Raw genomic sequence first — 10,419 nt, 5'->3', positions numbered from 1 at the left:
TGTAAAAGCAGGTAAATTCAGAAAATCCAGTCATATTTTATATATTTATGGCAGAATAAATGAGCCTTAAGTAGCAATGAACTACCAAAGGTAAACTCACTGAAAAAAGCTGTCACCCAGTGTGCTGCTTAACACTGATATGATGTGTTTTTATTTATTTTTCATAAATAAACATAACCATGAGAAGGGAAGCCTGACTGTTTGCCAAGGGAGGGGCTGTTTGAGCTTATCTGAGCTGCACACACGCACGCACCAGAGACAGCGCTTTTCCTTTCACCTGAGTAAACACGCATGCGCAGCGTTCGGGATCCCTACCTCATTTTTCCTCTCTCCCTGCTTCTGTCAGTCCAGAACTTGGCTGCAAGCAGCACCCTTCATGTGGATGCGACCGGGATCAGTTGACATCGCTTTGCTGTATATTTGGACATTTTTTAAACGGGACTTTTGTATAGGAGCCGCAGCGCCGCTGAGTACGCGCAGTAGGGTGAGTTATATTAACAGAAAACTAACCGCTGGTTTATAACTAACTAAATTGATTTTAGTTTGCCAGAAATGTAACTTCAGAGCTGAATATAAGTTATCTGACAGACTAACGAGCTGTTTAATAGGGGGGGCGCTTTGCGCTAACCAGACTACATGCAAATTTCTGTAAATTCTTGGATCAACACAAACAGCCAGCGGCGTAATATTCCTATAATGATTAATTAAGTGGTGTTCAAACTTGACAGTGTTCCGGCATGGTTCATGTGATACTCACACTGACATTAATGTTTTAATCTGATATATTCACACCTTCACACCAATCATTTGGAGCAGGTGTAAAACTGTGTGAATAGCAGCTTTCCATTAAAATACATGTTACCTCACAGGGAAGTCAAAGTCCTGCACAGTTACGGTGTCCTGTGCCTTCACAGAGACGCCGTAACTGTGCTGCACACACATTGTTCAGTCAGCTGATGAAATGTGGAAAAATGCAGACCTGTTATTGAAACGGAGCTTTCCCCCCTCAGGCTGTTCATCCTGTGTTTTAAATGCAGGGTTCATTAAATGTAATCCTCCCACCTTAGCATTAAACTGGGCTGCTTGTGACCTTAAATTAAAACGACCCCCGGTTTCGAGGTATACCGGTGGCTGGTGAGATTCTTTGGACTGAGCTTTTATTGGGGTTTCCCGGTATTCTGCTGTGCAGTGAGATTTCTGGAATATTCATTATGTTTGTGCTTTTAGTATCCTTGATAAGTTGATTGTTGGTCTACTGCCTTTGCTGTGGTTTTGGTGCAGTATTTAGAGTGTTTTCTGCAGTGTACTTGTGGTGCTTATGTCCCATAATATTTCTATAATGGTAATTTAGTGACAGTGAGGTTAAAGTGCTGCTGTTTCTTAGGATAAATATGCTCGGATACAAGAATACTTTAGCCCCACTTCAGTACTTCTAGTAGATCCAAAACAGTCATTGTTGCAGTCATAGCTGCTGTGACAGATTGGTGCTTGTTGGTGCTTTTCCATGAGTGCTGTCACACTTTAATACAGTGAAATGCAGTCTGCTGTGGCTCTGGCTGCTTTCATTAATCATTAAACTGTTTTTTGTGTGATTAATTGTCTAGAACATGCCTTCAGATCCTTTTTTGTCCTTCATTCGATGGTTTTCTCTGAGGAAATAGACAAACTCAGCAGCGCATGTTTTAAATATATATCAAAAATGTTCATTTTTATAGCTGCTTCTAAATCATTGCCTATCACATCAATACATCTACCAAGCACTGGTATATAAAGAAAACCTCTTCAATTTATATATTAATACAAAAAATGAAACAGAAAAATCAGTTTTTAAGTCTTTGGTTGATATCTTTATTTTTTTAAACAACTATGTTACTTTTAGTTTATCCACTTTTTATAAGATTTCAGTAAACCAGACTACATTCAGAAATCTGTGAATTTAATCTTTTGTTATATAACAGCTTGTGCCACCTGATTTTTGACCTTGCTTTACACTAAACGGAGTCTTCTAATAATATTCAAAATAGAGATGGACCGATCCGATATTACGTATCGGTATCGGTCCGATACTGACCTAAATTACTGGATCGGATATCGGAGAAAAATAAAAAATGTAATCCGATCCATTAAATATCACGAAAGCACCTCACAAAACTTGCAACACGCCGTAACTCACCTCAGGTTAGCACGTCGGAGCAGTATGCATCACGTGATAGAGCTGCTGTGGCATGCGGGACCTGTCGGTGGTCTGGATAGCATGTGGAGCTTCGCTAGCAACCTGGCATTTCATCTCCGACAAAGTTATCCCCGAGAGAAGTAAAGCAAGTGTGTAAGTCCATCTCTGAATGTTTGTAAAGCATTCCCACGTTAAGCTTAACGAGCGACTGCCTCTCGCTCTCCGGCTGCTACTTCAATCGTGAAGCTGCTAATGATCAGCTGATCGGCTTTTCTGTCGTGAGTCTCTCTTGTTTGTTTTTGGTCCACTTTGCGCCAGAAAGAGCAAACCAGCGGCTGAACAACAGCAGCACGTTTAAGCTTGATCAGCTGTTGTTACAATTTATTTAATATTACTTTCTACACCAGGATCTTTTTCTACGTAGCTGACGGCTGGTAACTGTGCAGGGGCGGATCTAGCAAAGTTTAGCCAGGGGGGCCGATAGGGCATTAACTGGGAAAAGGGGGCACAAAGACATACTTTTCTTTCTTATTCTCATTTAAAATGTCTAGCTTTTAATAAATAATTATCTGACACCCAAAGTTTTAATTTGATGTAAAATGAATAGAAGTCAATTACTGTATATAGTGACTATTAAGTCTAATATATATACCCTAGTAAGCTATAGTACATTTTCCTTTGGGAAGGTACCATCTGTGCAGTCTGCAATTTTGTTGAAGAAAGATGTTGAATCTATTTAATATTTCTTGAAAAATAATTGATTTCTGTGCATTTTTTTTTCACACTGCATCAAATTAAGGTTGATTACGTTGATTAAGCATCATGAGGTGGAGCGTGAGGGGTGGTTCCCTATTTTTTATTTATTTATTTTTGTTGTTGCTGGGAGTTGGAACCCTATTAGTTAGGTTGCTTAATATTTACGCTAAGTACTCTTTAAAATACCAGAATAGGGAGGATGGTGTAGGTCTAAGTTTATTAGATTGATCAGTATTGCTGAACTATGAAATATTTTTTTTGTATACAGGTATAACAGAATAGCTTTAGTGTAGTTGTTGTTTTAAACTTGAGTATGAACTTGCAGACTTGCAAAATGCAGCAAGATATTTTAAAAAACAGTTTTGTTGATTAAAAAACACTATATCGGATTCATATCGGTATCGGCAGATATCCAAATTTATGATATCGGTATCGGTATCGGACATAAAAAAGTGGTATCGTGCCATCTCTAATTCAAAATAGAAGGTTTATTTTTATTTTGTAAGATTGTCTGTTTTTCTTTTGGTATTTATTGTGGTCTGAATTAAATGGTACCACTTCTAATAAACGAGCTTCGTCTTTTTAGGAGATATGTTTCAGTATGCTTCCGTTTAATTTGCTGCTTAGCGGTGCACACAGAATACAGCTTTGATTTATTTTGGATTCAGCACAGTCTCATGGTCAGATCTGCACCCTTGAAACCACCAAGCAGTTTTAAAATGTGTCAGAAAGTTTCTTTGAATCTCTAAGAACCTGTCCAACCTCTGTGTGATTACTGTACACACATCATTAATGTGAAGGTGCAGGGCTGTGAAAAAGGATTTGTTAGCTTCTCATTTCTTGGCTTTTAATATTAAACAAAAATGAGTAGTAAATACAAATGACGATTTCCTTTATTGGGGGAAAAATGATCCAAACCTACCTGATGGTAGGCGATGATCTAAAATATTTAAGTAAAAAAATATGCACAAACATAACAAATCAATAGATTTAATTCACAGCACTGTGCATTACATCCTGTCTTGTCCTTTTATCTGGATAATTTGTGTGCAGCAGACAAACAGCTGGTTCTCTGACCGAGCCTCCCCGCAGACTGTGGCCAGGCCTCGTTGCTCTCTCTGCGGGTTATGCGTTCCACCTGACCCCCTGACCTGCCAGGAGCTCCGGTGACGACACCACCGGGTGACATTTAACAAATGGGTTTCTGTTTGTCACCGTATGTCCCCGTCACCGTGGTAACCCCAGAGACGAGGGATGCTCAGCCAGCTCTTTGCTTTGCTTGACCCTCCCCGACTGTAAAACACAGCGGTAAAGCTCTTCCTCAGATAAAGAAAGCAACCATCAGCCCATCAGCGTGAAAGAGATTCTCTTTTGTTAAAGCGTTTTTTTCTATTGCTTTGTTTTTGTTTTTGGCACAACGGAGCTCAAACCCACATCCAGAAGTGGAGTGTTTTTCATGCTAATGCTCTTTAAAAGCAGCTCAGATTCCTTTCCGAGACTGATCAGTGTGGGGGGTCCTTCTTCACCACCCCTCACAGCCATACAGACAAACACATGTGTTTACTGTTGTTTCCCGGCTCAATGAGACAGAGGCCTTCTGCTCATCAGCAGGTTTTACTGGGGTTTCCACGGTGACTAAGAGCGAGTCTTTGTGGCAGGTCTGCTGCGCGCTCTGAAATCATTTGTCCTGTTTTATAGTAACTGATCACTTCTCCTGTTGTAATGCCATTAGCTTGTTAATTGGATGTTGGACAAGTAAGGGGGATCATTTCTAAAACTGTGTTGGTGGTTTCTGTGTTACATGTACTGGTAATTCTTTTGCAGATTCTTGAATGGTTTACATATTTATGGATGCTTTTTCAGTTAAACTTTTGGTTATTTATTGGATGCTAGCAGCGATGTGTTTGTGATGTTTGAGGACTTTATTTCTAAAGAGAGAGTAGCACTGTGTTTGCAGGGCGACGATGGCGGGAACGCAACATATAAGGAAACCAAGGGAATTTATATTTATAATTTGTTATCATATAAGTGTATATATACATGCATCATTATAGATTTATGGTTAGTGTCCAAGTATTTAAAAGTGGTTTCAGTGAAAAATGATGGCTCATTTTTACGAGTACATTCTTGGACAGTTTGTTCTTCTACTTCTGAAACACTTCCTCAACACTTTTGGACTCGGTGGTTTCAGGAGGGCTTCAAATTCTCTTCTTCCACCCTGAACCTCATATATTTAGTGTGACAGCGCAGTCCGCCGACCTGCTGCTGTAATCCTCAAACTGAGGCGTTAGATCTGTCAGTGCTGGAGAAAGTGTGGGAGCTAATCTGTCAGACTGCTGAGCAACAACCAGCCATCCTGTAAACCTACAGAAATCACAGGAGGGAGGACAAATACGTATGTATTTAAAGCCTGCTGTGACTCACATGTTGCAGTCTGGAGCAGTTTCCCCTCCATTTTCTGTTTAATTTAGCCCTCAGAGCTGTGGCAACAGCTTCACAATGATGCTGTCAGCTTGCTCATCACACTGTACCAACAGCCTGTAATTATCTCAATATGTTTTTCTTTTTTTATCTCTGCGATTGTCATTACATCGGCTGTTTCAGTCCACAGGCACGCAGAGCCGAGAGGAATTTGGCTTTCTTTAATAATCAGAAACAACTCTGTGCCTACAAATTAAACCTATTTATATTGCGTTTTTTAGCAAGTGAATTTGTTCAATTTGCACATTAAAGGTGTGTTTAAAAAATAATAATTGCAGAGGCATCAATAAAAGTTTCTCTGAGGAAGAATTTAGTTAATCAGTATAAATCTGAAATGGCGAACAGCAGCTGGAGTACAAAGACAAATAAAGACAGCCTATTATATAGGCTAACTTTTTATAGATGTTATAATTAGAAAGGCTATAATTGTGAAAGCTGCTTTTTAATTATTTGTCAGTAAAATCAGGAGTTTTGTAGGTAAACAAAACTGTAACATTATGCATTTAAATCACCTGAAAATGACGCAACAGCAGAGATGATCAAACATCTAGTGATTTAAAAAAAAATGTTAACATCAATTACTAATAAAATAAAGAAATAAACACATACATAAGCTGTCAGTTTGTGCACAAATAACAAATAAAGCAATAATCTAATTAAAAATATCAATAAAATCAAGTTAAATCAGACGATCTCGCTGGATTCAGAATTAGCACCAAGCAAACGTGGTTAGCATAACATAAACGGGCGGGTGTACAGTAAATTGCATTATTGAACAATTGCACGAAGGTGAAAATGTGGGGAAAAGTCATCTGTGATGGTGCTATGATCCACTCTTCGAGCAAAACATGGAGAGAAACCAGAAGAGATGGCCTGTATAAATGCATCACCTGCAGAAACTCAGGCAGACGTGCAGATTTTCATGTGCAGACATTTGGCTTTATTGGAAACTCTCTGAGCTCAGCCTCGGTGTCAAACCACCGGGGGATTAGAGCGCCTTATTTGTCGCGGTTCCTTCAGCAAACCAGCACTTATTTTGTCCATTCTCACAAACACTTCACATTAAGATGTCAGTGAGATATTTTTTTCCACAGAATAGCTGAAAAAACAAAAATCTTTTGCGTTTTGGAACAAAATAACCCTCAACATGACAACGCTGACGGCACTGAGCTGAAAGAAAGTCTCGGCCCTGATATTAAAGTCTCGCCTGCCTTTTTTCTGAGATCTGTGTCAGACTGGAACTACATCCCTGCACATTTACTGGCCTTAAACTCTTATCCAGTTTGACAGAGTTGGAAATGCTCTGTCCTTCATCAGTCGCGCACATTCGCCATGTTTAAGGTTATTAATTTGTTTGTTTGTGTCCATCGATCCAGATCGACTTCCTCCCCCTATAATCACACAGGACACTTAGTTGGTTTGCTTCTCTGCTGTTTATTAGAACAACTAGAGGATGTTTTCACTACTTCACCCTGAAACAAAAGGGCCTAGCATGACTGTGTTAAGCTAACAGTGTTACAGCAACAGTGCTAACCACTGTTGCCCAAGCTAGTATGACTGGGACAGCATGGTGGAGCAGTGGTTAGCACTGCTTGCTCTGTGGTCAGCACCCCCCAGAAAGAAGGTCCCGGGCTCTTTCCGTGTGGAGTTTACAGGTTGTCACCGTGTTAGCGTGGGTTCTCTCAGAGTACGCCGGCTTCCTCCCACACTCCAAAGTTAGCAAACAATATATCAGTACAACTGTACTTCCAGTTAGTATCTGTGGAAAAGCTAAAATCTAGGATTGGATAAGTGGAAGAGAACATGGATGGATTAACATGACTGCTGACTGTATCCAGCGAGCAGTGGTTTTGAGAGCTACCTTTATAAGAGACACACTTAAGGTGTGGAGCTTGTTTCACATGTTCATGAAGTTTACAGTCGCTGCAGTGAGTTAAACAGCTCAGTGTGCAGCGTGTGGCTGTTATCTGAACGCAGCTGCATGAACCTGACAGACAACAAAGTTTAATTTGATATTTTAATCAAAGGATGTTGGAGACAGTGACGCTCTGGCGTCCATCCTGATGATCTCGGTGTCATCATCTGCTGGTTATTAATATCTTGTTAAATGGCATGAGTCACTGTGAATTAGTCACCACCAGCACTGTCTGTGTGTGTGTGTGTGTGTGTGTGTGTGTGTGTGTGTGTGTGTGTGTGTGTGTGAGCATTTTAGTTCATGTTATTTGTTCAGTTAAATGTTTGCATGCTCTCTGTCTTTTGTTCATCTGTTCTGTGACAGAGGGAAGGTCAGATGAATTTGTGTAAATATTTGTCACTCCATTATTTTGCAGACAGGTTTGTGGGAACTTTTGTGTGTCTTTGTGTATCTGTGTTTTACTGTAGACTTGCACTGCCGTTTAGGCCTCCCAGCTTGGCTGCATGTCTTTTCCAATGTAAATCAGTGACTCTCATTCAGAAGTCATAGTGGGAACTGTTATGATGAGGAGTTGTTACAGAAGTCATTTAGTGTTTTATTACCTCACTTCAAGTATAAACTGCAGTCTCTTAACATTCTCAAAGACGCCCCATGCGTAGGCACAGCAGCAGGCCAACAGCTGTCAGCAAATCCACTTTCAGATCCCAGACTTTAAAACGAGAAGAACAAGTTGAGGTGCCTTTAATGTCGGCTCCAACACCACTGCACTCAACAAGTGTTTAGTGGTCTAAGTGGATCCTCAAATCCTTAAATGTTCTAAAACCCCCCAAATTATGAATGAGGTCTGGTGTTGTTTAATCAAAGTCTGTTGGATCACAGAAAGGGACAGCAGGGATACCTCAGCATATCATAGAGCATAACAATGAAACTCCCAGCCAATGAAGGAGGCCGGGAGTTTGCTCCCAGAGAGATTTCTGCGTCTCCTTTGTTTGACTGTGACACTGAGCAGCCTTTAAAGTTTCACTGCTCTCATGCAGCTGCCACGCCAGAATTAAACAGCAGCTCTGAGAGTGGAAGAACAAACACAAACTCACGAGCTTAAAGACGTACTACAACATATACAATATACTTGATCTGTAGTTCTTTGTGGATCTTTCACCTCCCCTCTGATGATTTCTTTGACTGGAGTAGGCGGGGCTCCTCAGTCCATTTAGACCAGAAGAAGAAATAATGGATCACATGAAAGGCAGGCCCGTCTTTTGTGAGCACGCTCAGAGCCTGGTGCAGGAAGCCTGGGGTAGCGAGAAGCTCTGTTGTGGTGCTCAGCTGTGCCCGGCCGTGTCGAGCTTTATAGTACACACAAGATTGCAAACACAGTACTCTATGTTTGCCTCACGGGCACTAACATGACCACACTAGACTCTTTAAATACAGACGCAAGTACTCTTAAATTGTACTTGAATCTAAAATTGTCAAAATTGTGAATGAAGTCTGGTGCAGTTTCATGGACACTCAGAGTTGAGACAAAGTCCAGCTGGAAGACTTGCTGCTTAAATGATGAGTTTAAGTTTCCAGTGTGTGACCAGTGAGGTTAATTGTTACCCACATCCAGATCGCCCCGTTCCACCAGCTCTCTGCTTATTATTCACTCAGACGTCGTCTCTGTACTCTGATGTGACCAAAGCAGCGAGTTACTCGTCGGGAAATCATTAGATGAAGAAAAAAAGGAGGAGGAGAGATTTTTCATGGTGGATCAGAGTCTCTGTCAGTTACTCATTCACACTTTGTCTGAGCCGAGCTCTCTCTCTCTGCTTCGGTATTGAGGTCAAGCCGACTCTACTGGAATCTGGAGCAAATGCTGGATGTATGGAAAGATCATAAGTGGGTCAGCCGAGAAAGGCAAACTAAGAAGGAGCGTGCAGCCACTAGAAGGGTTTTCTGAATGAGTGCGCTTCACTCACGCAGTGGATCTCCCAGCTTTCGATAGCACCTGGGGCCATTGGTGCGGATTTAAAGTAAGGCTTTTTATAGCCATTATTAAATAACCATTACACAGGCTGACTCAGGTTCATGTTCCCCAGAGGATGAGCCCCATACTGACCTTTCTCCAGTGCCACGATGGGGTTCACACTTGTGATTTTTATTCAAATAAATTTGTATATAAAACATTTAGACACTAAATGTAAATCGGGGGATGCTTTCATCACTCAGATCACCTCCTGCACAACTTATTAATCTTCTTGTTTATTTATTTTTTTTGTTCCTTGATTTATTTTTGGCTCGTTTTTTGTGTTCTTTTAAATTTACATTTTTCAGTTTGTTTCACTTTGTGAGTGATTTGTTTCTCTGTTTGTATTTTATATTTATGACTCTTTTATTGTTGTTATTTGATTACTTTGTTGCTGTTTTTGTTTATTTTCAGTTATATTGTCACCTTGTTGCTATTTTTATGTCTCTTTTGTTTATTTGTTTTTTAAAATATATCTGTGGATAATTTGTGTCTCTTTGTGGCTGTTTTTCTTTTTTGTTTCTTAGCAGCCTTTTTCCATGTCTTTGTCTCTGTACATTTAGTTTTTCTTTTTGTAGCTGTTTGAGGATTGTTGTTGCTGTTTTTCTGCATGTTTTACTATCACAGTCACCTATTGGTACCTGCCATGGTGACCTATGTTTGTTTATTTGTGACATTTTACTTTTTATGGGTGATTTTGTGTCTCTTTGTGGTTGTTTTGATCAGCTGTATGTCTTTTTTCTTTATGTGCACTTTTTTGTTTTAATTGTTTTCATTTTTTTTAAATCGGCTTGTGGCTGTTTTTTATCCATTTGTCTGAATCTTCTTCTTTTTGTGCATTGCTGTTTTTGTGTCTGTCTTTGAGGTATTATACTATTTGTTGGGCTATGCTAACGCTTTGTGGTCTTTAAGTCACATTGTTTCTGTGATTTTTATTTTTTTGTGAATATTTTCTGCTACCTTTTGGGTAGTTTGTGTTCATTTATTGCTTTTTGTGTCTATTTGTTAATGTTTTCTGTGTCATTGTTAAACATTTTGGGTTTTTTGGTCATTTTGCATCTGTTTGTAGCTTTTTTGTGGACTGTT

The 10,419-nt window shown here is 39.9% G+C and overlaps 1 protein-coding gene across 1 annotated transcript in view; it reads left to right on the top strand.

Moving 5' to 3' along the window:
- Positions 1 to 244: 244 nt before the first annotated feature.
- The window catches only part of LOC309699046 (uncharacterized protein), a 34,207-nt gene continuing 24,032 nt past the window's right edge, over positions 245 to 10,419 (top strand). The window contains exon 1 of the mRNA XM_082521903.1: positions 245 to 484. The gene's annotated coding sequence lies outside the window, so the exon portion shown is untranslated. The remainder of the gene's footprint in view (positions 485 to 10,419) is intronic.

This window comes from Aulonocara stuartgranti (genome assembly GCF_965226115.1).
Source record: "Aulonocara stuartgranti genome assembly, chromosome: 3".
In the NCBI taxonomy this organism is placed as follows: Eukaryota; Metazoa; Chordata; class Actinopteri; order Cichliformes; family Cichlidae; genus Aulonocara; species Aulonocara stuartgranti.
The sequence above is the reverse complement of the archived record's forward strand: the minus strand, read 5'-3'. Positions and strand labels throughout refer to the sequence as shown.